Source organism: Rhinolophus hipposideros (assembly GCF_964194185.1).
Source record: "Rhinolophus hipposideros genome assembly, chromosome: X".
NCBI lineage: Eukaryota > Metazoa > Chordata > Mammalia > Chiroptera > Rhinolophidae > Rhinolophus > Rhinolophus hipposideros.
Window position 1 is genome coordinate 63,978,285 of NC_138046.1, and position 13,152 is coordinate 63,991,436.

Genomic DNA, 13,152 nt, shown 5'->3' on the forward strand with positions numbered 1-13,152 from the left:
TCTTATAGAGTAAAGGGGGATGTTCAGAGGGGCTGTTGTAATCAGGTCCATTGGAGGAAACTGGGAGTTCAAAGTATAGTGGCTTTTCATTGGCTGAGTAGTAAATGTGTTTCATTGGCTGAGTGGTTACCTGACCAGAAGAAGATCCTCCTTCCTGCTGGCGTAGTAGAGTAGAAAAACATCTTCCTGTTGGGGATGGCAAGTATATGTCTTCCTGTTTGGGGTAATTGAGGGTGAGTGGTAAGAGCATGAGAGCTCTTCCTATAGGCCCATCCAATTCCAACATAAATTAGGTTTCTGTTTAATAATCTTCACACATTTCATTGGAAAAATTGTCAATTCCAGTGACAATACCACAGTGCCCTGATTACTATGGAATCATAATTATTCCTAATGTCTGGTTTGGTATTATCTCTATTCTTATTCTTCCTATTTCAATTTAAATTTTAGAATAGGCATGTCAAGTTACACAGAAAAACCCTCTGTGTGGTTTTGAATGGAGTCGCATTACAATCCAATTATAATTGATTTGGAGAGAACAGATGTGTCTCCAACATCATCTTCCAATTCATGAACATGTGATGCTTCTTCATCTATTTAGGCATTCTGTAATACATTTCAGTCCTTTTTAATATTTGATACAAGCAATTGTACATCTTTTGTGAGATTTATTTGCATGTACTTTATAGTTCATTGCTATTGTAAGTGTTGTCTTTTTACATTGTTTTCAAATTGTTTGTTGCATATATACAAGTGCAGAACTGACATTTGTAAATTCATCTCTTTTTCAGTCAATTTTATCAAGGCATAATTTACATAGAGTGAAATGCAAACACCACCAAAATCAAGATAATAAGAGAATTCAGTAACCCTTCAAAATTCACTGATGTCCTTTTACAGTTAAGCCCTGTTTTCCATCCCCAGCCACTGGTAGCCACGGATCTGTTGTCTGTCTTACAGTTTTGCATTTTTAAAAAATCTGATATAAATGGAATTATATAGTAGTATTTTTTTTAGTGAGATATATTTCACTTAGCAAAATGCATTTGAAATTCATCCATGTTGTATGAATAAGTCCTGCGTGTCTTTTTCTTGCTGCGTGGTATTCTATTGTTCAGCTATATCACAGCGTGTTAATCCATTCACTGGTTATTCCTAGTTTGGGGCAATTATGAACAAAGTCATTAAAACATTCACAAGGACGGATTTTTAATGAAAATAAATTTTAAATCTCTTTGGTAAATACCAAGATGTGGGATTGCAGGGTTGTATGGCCATTGTAAGTTTAATTTTATAAAAGAAATTGTCAAACTGTTTTCCAAAGACATTGTACTTTTTCACTCCCATCAGTAATGCATGAGATTGAGAACAAACCTCTGCACTAAGAGGCAAGGAAACTCTGGCATGGCTTCTGGCAACAGTGAAGACTTTGATGACCAGAGCCCCAGGGGAAATTACTGTTTGTTCTAGCCAACACCTGATGTTATAGGCCTCTGACCTCTCTTTTTTAGAGCATTTACTGAAATGGGTTTACAATTGTGAGTCCTTCCTCTGTCCCTTTGAGATGTAAATATATCTCTTGCAACTCAGGAATGACCTTCTCAAGGAACTGAAAGGGATTCTTTTGAAATATAATCTTCAGGAAGGATCCAGGCCTCTGTCTCCCTGTCTCCTTGGAAGGATAGAATCCAAACTTCCATCATTGCCAGCTAGCAGACACAGCTGACCTAATCACATTTTTACAGACCAAACCTTTGTAATTTTACACTTTGAGCCCCTGCCCTTCCTCCTCTCTACTCTCTCACTCTCCCTTTGAAACACCCAGTCACCTCTGTACAAATCGGAATGGAACTCAGTTCTTTTTTTTTTTTTTTTTTTTTTTTTTTAAGATTTTATTGGGGAAGAGGAACAGGACTTTATTGGGGAACAGTGTGTACTTCCAGGACTTTATTCCAAGTCAACTTATTGTCCTTTCAGTCTTAGTTGTGGAGTTCAGCTCTAGGTCCAGTTGCTGTTGCTAGTTGCAGGGGGTGCAGCCCACCATCCCTTGTGGAATTTGAGGGGTTGAACCGGCAACCTTGTGGTTGAGAGCCCACTGTCCCATGTGGGAATCAAACTGGCAGCCTTTGGAGTTAGGAGCACGGAGCTCCAACTGCCTGAGCCACCGGGCCGGCCGGGAACTCAGTTCTTTAAGTAGTTCTAAATAAAATCTGTCTTTACCACTTTCTGTTTAACAGTGTTCCAGTTGCTCTGTATATCACTAACAGTATTGTTTATTATTATTATTATTATTAATTATTTTAGTAAGTGTATACTGGTATCTCATTGAAGTTTTAATTTGCCTTTCCCTAGTGACTGAGGATGTTGATCATCTTTTTAAATGTGCCTTTTTGATATTTATCTTCTTTGGTGAAATTTCTGTTCAAATCTTTTGCCCATTTTGTAATTGGGTTGTATGTATATTCAGATACCAATCATTTATCAGATATTTGTTCTTCAAATTTGTTCTTCTAGTCTGTGTGTTCTCACTCTTTCAAAGAGCAGAAGTTTTGAATTTTGATGAAACGCAATGTATCTCTCTTTTATAGTTATGTTATTTTGTTCTTTCTTCCGCCTGAGCCCCACTCCGATTCAAAACATTGTTTCTTAGTCTAGTTGTACAGGACACAGTTCCCTGGCCCATGCTGATCTTATGAGCCTTGTGCCCCCAGCCCACCCCATCCCGCACAACTGAGGCAGTTGGTCACTGGTCGGCCGCTCACAGCAGCTCAGGGCAGCTCTCATCAGCTGCCGGCCACTCTTGATGGCTGCCGGCCACTCATGCTGGCCACCAGCTGCTCATGGTGGCACACAGCAGCTCGCAGCAGCACACAGACGTCCTCGGCAGCTCACGCCAACCTCCGGCTGCTCACAGCAGCCCAGCTCCAGGGAGAGCTGTTATTCACAATCTTAGCTGTAGAGGGTGCAGCTCACTAGTCCATGTGGGAATTGAACCAGAGACTTCAGCGTTCGGAGCATGGTGCTCCAACCACCTGAGCTACCAGGACAGCCTTATGGTCATGTTTTTTAATTGCAGAGCTTTTGTTAACTTTTTCTGTGTGGCTGAAAACATGGAGGATGTTTTCTTTGGTCAATTACAGTTGACATTCAATATTATTTTACATTAGTTTTAGGTGTACAGCATAATGGTTAGGCATTTGTATAATTTACGAAGTGATCCCCCTGGTAAGTCTAGTACACACCGGGCATTGTACACAGTTATTACAGTATTATTGACTGTATTCCCTATGCAGTATTTTATATCCCTGTGACTGTTCTGTGACTACCAATTTGTATTCCTTAATCCCTTCACTTTTTTCACCCAACTCCCCAATGCCCCTCCCATCTGTTAACCATCAGTTTGTTCTCTGTATCTGTGCCTCTGTTTCTATTTTGTTTGCTCATTTATTTTGTTCTTCAGATTGCACATGTAAGTGAAATCATATGGTATTTTTCTTTCTCTGTCTGACTTATTTCACTTAGCATAATACCCTCTATGTCCATTCATGTCGCAAATGGTAAGATTTCATTCTTTTTTATGGCAGAGTAATATTCCATTGTATGAATGTACCACATCTTTTTTATCTAGCCTAGTGATGGGCACTTGGGTTGCTTCCATATCTTGGCTATTATAAATAGTGCTGCAGTGAACATGGGGGTGCATATATCTTTTTGAATTAGTGTTTTGGATTTCTTCAGATAAATACTGAGAAGTGAAATTTCTGGGTCATAAGGGAGTTCTATTTTTAATTTTTTTGAGGAACCTCTATGCTGTTTTCCATAGAGGCTGCACCAATTTGCAATTCCACCAACAATGCATAAGGGTTCCAGTTTCTCTACATCCTTGTCAACATTCCTTTGTTGGTTTATTGATGGTCGCTATTTTGAACAGGTGTGAGGTAATATCTTGTTGTAATTTTAATTTCCATTTCTCTGATGATAGCCCAGAAATAAACTCACACCTATGATAGGGTAGGTAGATAAATAGAAATGAGCAGGAGAAGGAGAGATTTAGCCTTGTTTAGAAAGCCCCTTGCTGCAGCTCCTACTTGAGTCAAGACCCCTGGCAGCTGCCCAGCAGGACTCCAGGCTTACACATACTTGTAAATCAGAGATGTGTTAGTAAACATCAGAGAAGGGGGATGGGAAATACATCCTGTTTCTCAGGATCATCAGTACCTCACTAGCCCAACAGGATTCCAGGTTTTCACACACCCCTAGGGGATGTGTTTACATATCCCCCAAAATTAAGGGGATGTTTTTACCCAGCCTCTGAATCAAAGGGATATGTTTACTCATGCCCCTAAATCAAAGAAATGCATTGCTAAATGCCAGAGGACCAGACACCTCAGGGGAAGAAAGAATGGTAAGAGAAAGGAGAGGGGGAGGCAATTCTACTCATAGAAATGAATGTAAAGCAGAATGTAAGGCGGGGCTGCTATCCTCCCTTGGGTCAGTGCCTCCATGTCTTGGAGTGTACTTTCTTTTACTAATAAATGTCTGCTGTTCATGCTGCAAAAATTTCTGTCTCTTGACTGAATTCATTCCTTCAAGAAGATAAAGAGCCAAGGTGTTCAATGTCATTTTCCTGGTAACACCTCTATGGTCATTTAATCTATGACAAAGGGGGCAAGAATATACAGTGGGATAAAGACAGGCTATTCAGTAAACGGTGCCGGGAAAAGAGGACAGATACATGAAAAAAAAAAAAAAAGAAAAAAGAAACTGGACCACCTTTTCTTGCACCATATGTAAGAATAAACTCAAAATGCATTAAAGACATTGAAGTAAAACTGAAACCATAAAAGTCCTATAAGAAAACATAGGCACCAAGCTCTCTGACATTGCTCATAGTTATATTTTTTCTGCTATATGTCCTCAGGCAAAGGAAACAAAAGGAAAATTAAACAAATGGGACTACATACTAAAAAGTTTTTGCACAGCAAAGGAAACCATCAGGCAAATGAAAAGTCAGCCTATTGATTGGGAGAAGATATTTGCCAATGATACTTCTGATAAGGGGTTAATATCCAAAATTTATAAAAAAAACTCATATAACAACACCAAAAAGGCAAACATTCCAATTAAAAAGGAACAGAGCACCTGACAGACATACAGATGGACAGTAGACATATGAAAAGATGCTAAAAGTCACAATGTATCTCTATATCTATCTGTCTGCCTGTCTGTCTATCTATCTATCTATCTATCTATCTATCTATCTATCTATCAATCATCTATTTTGGATTTTGCTTTTGGTGTTACATCTTAGAAATCTTTGTCACAAAGATTTTGTCCTATTTTTTTCCTTGAAAAGTTTTGTAGTTTTAGGGTTTAAATTTAGGTTTGTTACCTAGTTAGGCTTAAATTTTGTATGTAATGTGATGTGTGGGTCAGTTCATTTTTGTGGTTATGGCGGTCCAATTATTCAGTCATCATTTGTTGCACATTGGTTACAAATAAATTGGACACATATGTGTGGATGTAATTTTGGAATCTATTCTGTTCCATTGGTTTATGTATTTTTCCTTTCACCAATACCACACTGTCTTGATTACTATATCTTTATAGTTAGTCTATAGAAATTGGATAATGTAAGTTTTTCAACTTTGTTCATTTCAAAATTTTTTTGGCTATCGTAATTGCTTTGCTTTTCAGTATCAACTTTAGAATCAGCTTGTGAAGTTCTATAAAATTCTCCTGGAATTTTTATTGAAATTGCATTCAAATTATCAAGTTTGGGAGATTGTACATCTTGACAATATTGAGTCTTCCAATCCATCAACCTAGTACATCTTTATTTTAGGTCTTTTTGATTTCTTTTATTAGTGTTTCACAGTTTTAAACATACAGCTCTTGCACATACTTTGTTAGATTTACACCTAAGTATTTAATGCTTTTTTGGTGCTATTGTAAGACATACTATTTATTGTTTCAATTTCCATTTGTTCACTACTAGTATTAATATATAGGAATGTCATTGATTTTTGTATATTGATCTTTTTCCCTGAGACTGCTAAACTCACCTATTTTAATAGTGCTTTTTTTTTGTACATTTGGGACTTTTTACATCAACAGTGACATATTTGTGAATAGAGACAGGATATTTCTTCCTTGCCAGTCTGTATGCATTTTCTTTTTATTTATTTTCTTGCTACAGTGGATAGGACCTTTAGTACAATATTAAATAGGTGTGTGGAGAGCAGACATCATATTTTTGTTCCTGATGTGAAGGAGAAAGCGTTCAGTCTTTTATTGTTAAGTATGAAGTAGGCTCTGGGTCTTTTGTAAATGCCCTTTATGGGGTAGTAAGAATTCCCTTGTATTCCTAGTTTGCATTTTGTTTAAAAAATTTTTATTGTGAATGGGTATATGATTTTGACATGCTCTTTTTCATATGACCCTTGAGATAATCATATGTGCTTTTCTTTTCTTCCTTAGCCTGTTGATTATTGAATGTAAAACTAGCCTTGAGTTTATTGGATAAATCCCACTTAGTCGTGATGTATTATTATTTTTATATATTGCCTGATTCAGTTTACTAATATTTGTTGAGAATTTTTGGATGTATTTTTGTGAGTGATATTGGTCTGTAGTTGTAAATTGATCTTATATATCCATCCAGTTTTCTAACCTCTTCTGTTATTTCTAGTAATTCTTAGATTCTTTGGCTTATTCACGCAGAAAATCGTACCTTCTAAAAACAGTGGACATTTATTTTCTTCTTTCCAAATCGTCATGCCTTTAATTATTTGTGTTTTTATTCTTTTTCCTTTTTTTTTTTTTTTTTTTTTTTTTTTTTGTACTGAACTGGCCAAGACCTACAGTGCTACATTGAATTGATCTGGTAATATTGGGCATCCATGTCTTTTGTTTCATTTTAAGGGAAGCACTTTTAATATTTCCCATTTAGGATGATGACATACATTCTTGTAGATATCCTTCATAAATTTAAGGATGGTCTCTTCTTATTTATAGTTCATTAAGAGTCCTTTTCTTACGGAACCCAGGTTTGATGCTGCTTGCCACAGGAAGACCAGAAATTGGAGCAGCAAGAATTGGTGAGGAGAAAAGGTGTTTTGTTTATTCTGGGTGCCTGCAGCCAGGGAAGATGGTGGACTGCTGTCCTGAGAAATGCCATCTTCCCCAAGTTAAGGATAATCAAGGGGTTTTATAGGCATTATCTTGCGGGGTGTCCGGCGGGGCAGCCTGCGGGGCAGCCTGCGGGGTAGCCTGCGGGGTCTCTGCTCCCGCTCCCCACATAAGAACGCAGGACATGGTGAGGCCAAAAAGGAACACCCACGGAGCCATAGGTAGGGAAGTCCTACCACTATGGTCTCACTGGAGGCTGGGTTTACACGACGTGCGACCTGCTGTCCGCTTTGCTGCCAACCGACCAACTGTCCTCGACTCTCCTTACTCTCCTTCAGTCTCCTCCTTCATTCTCCTCGGCTCCCCTCCGTAGCCGCGGCAGTTATGTCAGTGACCAATGGCTTGATGGCTACAGCTGATGGCTAAACCAGCCACAGCTGAAGGCCATCCACTATCTGAGCCAGCACCTCTCCACATGAGGCCGAGAGCCTGGAAACTGCTTTCTGGGGCTCTGTCCACACAGGCATACAGGTTAGGGGAAGGAAAAAGAGAAGTGGAGGATTAAGTCAGGCAGGCCGAAGGGCTGCCGTGCTTCCCGGGGTCTGGTCTGTTTCAAGATAATGTTACCTGCGGACTCGGACTAAGACTTGGCCACCGAGGCCTGGGACTTTATGGGTCACCAGTAAAAGGTGCAGGGGAGTTGCAAAATGGACTCCAGGGCCTGGATGTCTGAGGACTAAGGAATTACTTTTTTTCGATTCATGCGTGCTCTGCTTATTAACTGCATTAGCAAAGTATGTGTCTCCTTGAGAAAGGGAACAAAGCAGAGTCGTTAAAATCAAGCAGTGAGAAGGAGAAGCAAAGAGAAAACAGCTGAATCATAAACTATGAGGTGAATCAAGCTATAGACTAAGTTACTGACTTCTTAATTTGAATCCTTACACTTTTTCTTGATTTTCAGTCATGAATGGGTGATGATTTCTACCAAATGCTTTTCATGCATTGAATGATCATACCTTTTTCTCTTTTAAAGTGGCAAATGACATGTATATATTTTCTAATATAAACCATCCTCAAATTCCTGGGATAAACCTGGCTTAGTCATGGTGTTCCTTTTGTACTATGTAGAATTTAGTTAGCTTTTTGTTTAGTATTATAACATCTATAATCCTACATTTGAAATCACCCAATCATTGTCTTTTTTCTTACTATCCTTGTTTGGATTTGTTATGGTTACTAAGTTGTATAATAGTTCCTCTTGTTCTAGCCATTGAAGAGTTCACATAATATTGGAAAGATCTGTTCCTTGAAAGTTTGGCAGATTTTGCTTGGAAAACTCTCTGGGTCTGGAGTTTTTTTTGTGAAAAATTTTGAAACTACTGCTTTAACTTCTATTATAGTTATTATAATCTTTACACTTTTTAGTTCTTCTTACATTAGTTTAGTAAATTATACATTTCTAGGAAATTATCCATTTCATGTAACTTTTCAAGTTTACTGACAAGATTTTAGACAAATCTATTAGCTTTCTAATATCTTCTTTACCTGTGATCATGTTTAGTTCCTCATTTATAATTTATACCTCCTATCTTTTAACAGTAAATCTTTCTAGGAGTTTTTTCATTAATGTTTCTATATCTGAATCCTGTTTTAATGTTCATAGATCTCTATGACAAGCTATGTCTGACATATGCTAGTAAAAGCTAGAAGGCTTTGAAACTTCATCCAGAAAAAAAAAAAAGGATATGATTATACTGGGGTTTAAAGATTGAATGCAAGTATTAGAGCTCATGATTTTTTGGCACTTTCTTGATGTCTTATAGAAATTCTTCTTCCCCTTGTCTCTCCATCCTTCAGCTATCAAGTGTGAGAAGCAATAGGGCATTTTACTTCAGCTACAGTAAAATGAGAACTATTCATAAAATTAAAAGTGAATTATTAACAATATATGTATATCAATGGCACTTGAATTTCAATGCACAGTGTATATAGGATACTTTTCGCTTACAATATTATTAACATAAAATACATAAGCCCCCTTTCTTCCTATTTCTTCAGCTTGCTTTATGCCAAACAATAAACCTAAGATATACCACTTTGACAATTCAGAAAGTTGACAATTATTAGCAGTTTTTGAAAAACAAGCAAACCCAAAACTGTGACTTGGAAAACCAATACCTGAGAGCAAAAACTGTGCATTGCTGTCAAGGCAAATAAGCAATGAGATAGGTATTGTTTGTTTTTTAGAAAACTGAAATCTAATCCATTATTATATTATTCTTTGTTACGCATTACACATTTCTTACGCATTACACAGTGATCCTGGAAATGTCATTATAGACAATACTACTTATTGTCTTATATTGCCGGTCATATAATATCAGTAATGTGCATGGTGTCGTGCAGGTGTCTTCTTACACTGAGTACAGCAGTTATACCTGTAGGCTCCGAATTCAGACTATCTTGGCTTGAATCCTGGCTTGCCCTCTTTCTAGCCATCTGACTACTGGCAAGCTACTAAAACTCTGTGATTGCTCATCTGTTAAATGGAGATAGTACTTACATAATTATTATGAGGATTGAATGAATTCATCAGTGAAAAACCTTTCGCATGGTACTTGGTGCATTGTAATATCCAATAAATGTTATTTTTTTAATATATGAAAGACATTTATTTTTGTTTGCTAGTACAACAATTAGTGTATGGTTCTGCATATTTTGCTTGTTGCTTTAAAAAAATCAGCCCAAATTGTTAAAGTTTAAAAGAAGATGTGACCTATATAAAACGTAGAAATAGAAATCATATTAGAAAGTTTAGAGGAGAATATTTAGAAATAATATTCCTGAAGATAAGGTGCCTTTTTAAGTAAAGGGCCAAAGCAGTGATGTATTTCTATGTACATTATCATGAAAAAGAAGTCTTGTTAATTTGAAAAAAGCTAAAATATACATATTTATGGAATGATCTCACTCTTTGAAAATATATGTGAAAGTATTTTTACATGTAAATATATCCAAAAGAATCTGGAAGGTAAATCACCAAGATGTTAACTGTCCTTATCTCTAACTAGCTTATTGTAAATTATTTCCACTTTTTTCTTTAAATTGAATACATTCATTGTTAAAAATTTCAGAGCATACAGATAAAACTACACATACTTATGAAGTAACAAAACTATTCATACTTTGGGGAAAAGTAAAGACTAATTTAAAATCAGAAGAAAGTAAATGTTCACTGCTTGTGAAAAACAGATCAAAATAATCCTCTATGAGGAATATGTGCTAACTGTTAGTGAAGACATCACATCCTCATGATATCCTTCTTTATCCAGAATGTCTTTACCAGAAAATAGATTTGTAAATAACATGGTGATTTATCCTAAGCCATAAATAAAAGCATTCATATTTGGATGTACTAAATACTATGTAAATTGTCTAGAAAATATCAAATGTGCATCTTGGAGTTTGGGGAAGAGGAATGGAAGTGTTAGTTAATTTTGCCTAGGTTTGGCCAGTTTACCCCAAATTGGAAATGGACAAAAACAATATATACATTGGTGGTTGGTTATGCTTGGCCTCTATAGCATATACCTGTGTATTATGTTTACTATTTGTATTGTTCCTTAAATACATAGCTTATTATAAAGGTTTTGTGTTTTTTTTTCTCTTGAGAAGCAGTGTATAAGAGTAATGAAAACATTTAGCATAGAAGAAGTTACCTATCTTATTTTCACCTATAAGCCACTCTCCTGTAAAAAAGTGTAACTCTATGAAGGGTGTCCAAACTGCGGCCTGCGGGCCAACTACGGCCCACAATCCATTGTTAATTGGTCCGCAGCAAATTCCAAAAATATATTTAGTTTACTTAAATAAACCAGGTGAGGCAATACGTACGTACTTCACCTCGAGTGAGTGGCCCCGCCGTTTGTGTATTTTACCGCATATGCCCTTGGTAAAAAACGTTGAAAAAAGTTTGGACACCCCTGCTCTATGATATCAGATCACCATATCTCTGAAATGGTCAAATCTTATGAGACACTTTCTGTTGAAAAAAGCCACTGACCTTGTGATGCTTAAAGATTATCAAACCAACAGTTCTTAAGTCAGTCATAGAAAGGTGGAGTGTTTAAAGTACAGGTGGAAGGTAGATTTAATTAAGAAAGAGGAAGAACCATCTAGAATGTCTCATTTCAGAGTGCTGTTTCTTAAATCCAAACCTATATTACTAGCTATTGCTTTTGGAGCACATACTAAGTATCAGGCATTATTCTAACAAGCTATACATATATTTTCTGTTTTAGTCTTTGTAATAATCCTGAGAGGTAAGAAACATTATTACCATTAGCATGTTAAAGATGAGGAAACAAGCCAAGGCATGCCCAGGTTGCAATACTATTAAGTGTTTCAAAAGAAGTTTGACTCCAGAACATCATGACATTATACTACCCAAGAAAAACTTTCTTTTTCGGACTTACCCAACCCAAGTTTACTTATTGCTCAAATTATGTGTCCAGGACAGGTCAGAATAACCTCATACTTTAAAAACAGTACATGTAGCTAAAGAGATAGAGAAGTTCAATGACCTAAGGATGAAGCATGCCTAATTGAACCAGAATATTTGCACTTGTACCTGTGCAGTATTCCTTGAGGATGGACTGTGCATAATGTAAACACAATGATGTTAGATCATTTCAGAGAGGAACTGCAACTTAGGAACTTATGCAAGTCAACAGCTGTGACCTCGGTCAAGCAGGCAGTGGAGTTTACATTCAGCAAGCTGTGCCTCATGCTTCTTTGGCTAGAGCTATGTATATTAAATTAGTGTCCTCTCACCTTCACAGTACGTTTTTCCACTTGACAGTTTCTGGCACCAAAAGAATGTCCTTGAGGAAAAAAGTCAGGCCTATTGACTACTAAGCATATTATTTGACTTGGTGTTCAACCATTCTGAAGAAAGAATTGGGAATAATGAAAGATAGTGGGGCATAGAGCCACTTTAACTGACAGTGTCAGGACGGTCGAAGCTATTGAACAGTTCCTATTAAATTAGCTTAGCTTCATTTTGGCTAGTTAAAGCTGGCATGCTGACAAATTAGTTTCTATCTGTATAGAAAAAGAAAAAGGAAGAGCAGATTTACATATGGGGGCTTAGTGACAGGCATAGCACGGCGTCAATAAGAACATGATCATCACAGAAATGTTTGTCCCATGTCAATACATGGGATGGTCAGCTTCAAAATATTTCACGAGGTGAGAAAGAATTTCATTCTTTCTGATGAAATTCTTTCATTATTTCTTTGAAAGAATTTTAACAGAGATGATTTCACAGGTTTTATTGCTTGTTGAAAATCCAAATGTAAATTTTATTTAGCATTTCCACTCAAAGATATCGACAAGATTGTGCCCCCTCTTGAAAAAATATCATAGAGAAAGGTGCTCATTTACTTAGCAATATTTTTTAATTCTATGGCTATATATAATTTAAAATGGTGTTAAGATTAACCTCAGATATATGATTTTAAAAGAGACATATGTTGGTCCCATCTCATTTTTTCATTCTAGGGGTCAGATTGTAAGTCCTGGGATGTTTAGGATTTTTACCGAAGCTAGGGAAAATAACTGTAATGGAGGGCATTCTATCCACTTCTAGGAATTCTCTGAATGTGAACAAGAGCCCTTAACTTCCCTTTAACTAATTAAAACACCCGTCTCTTATAGAAATCAATGTCATACATACATAAAATAGCTTCCTTCCTATTATACTCATAATCTGTGAGGGAATTATTCTGGAGAAATCAGAAAATGAGATATGACAAAATAACTTTCTGTGGTGCTGGGTATAGTGAAAAGACAGCTTCTCCCATCACTTGGTACTACTCTCTTCCTTTTTCCCCCATTTGACTGCTTCCCTTTTTGTTGCCCAAAGTTTTCAGTCATGGCATTCACTAAACCAAATCTTTTCATGCTTCAAAATTCTCTCTTCCCCCTCCATCCTTGCTTATTCCTGAGCCACATTTTGGA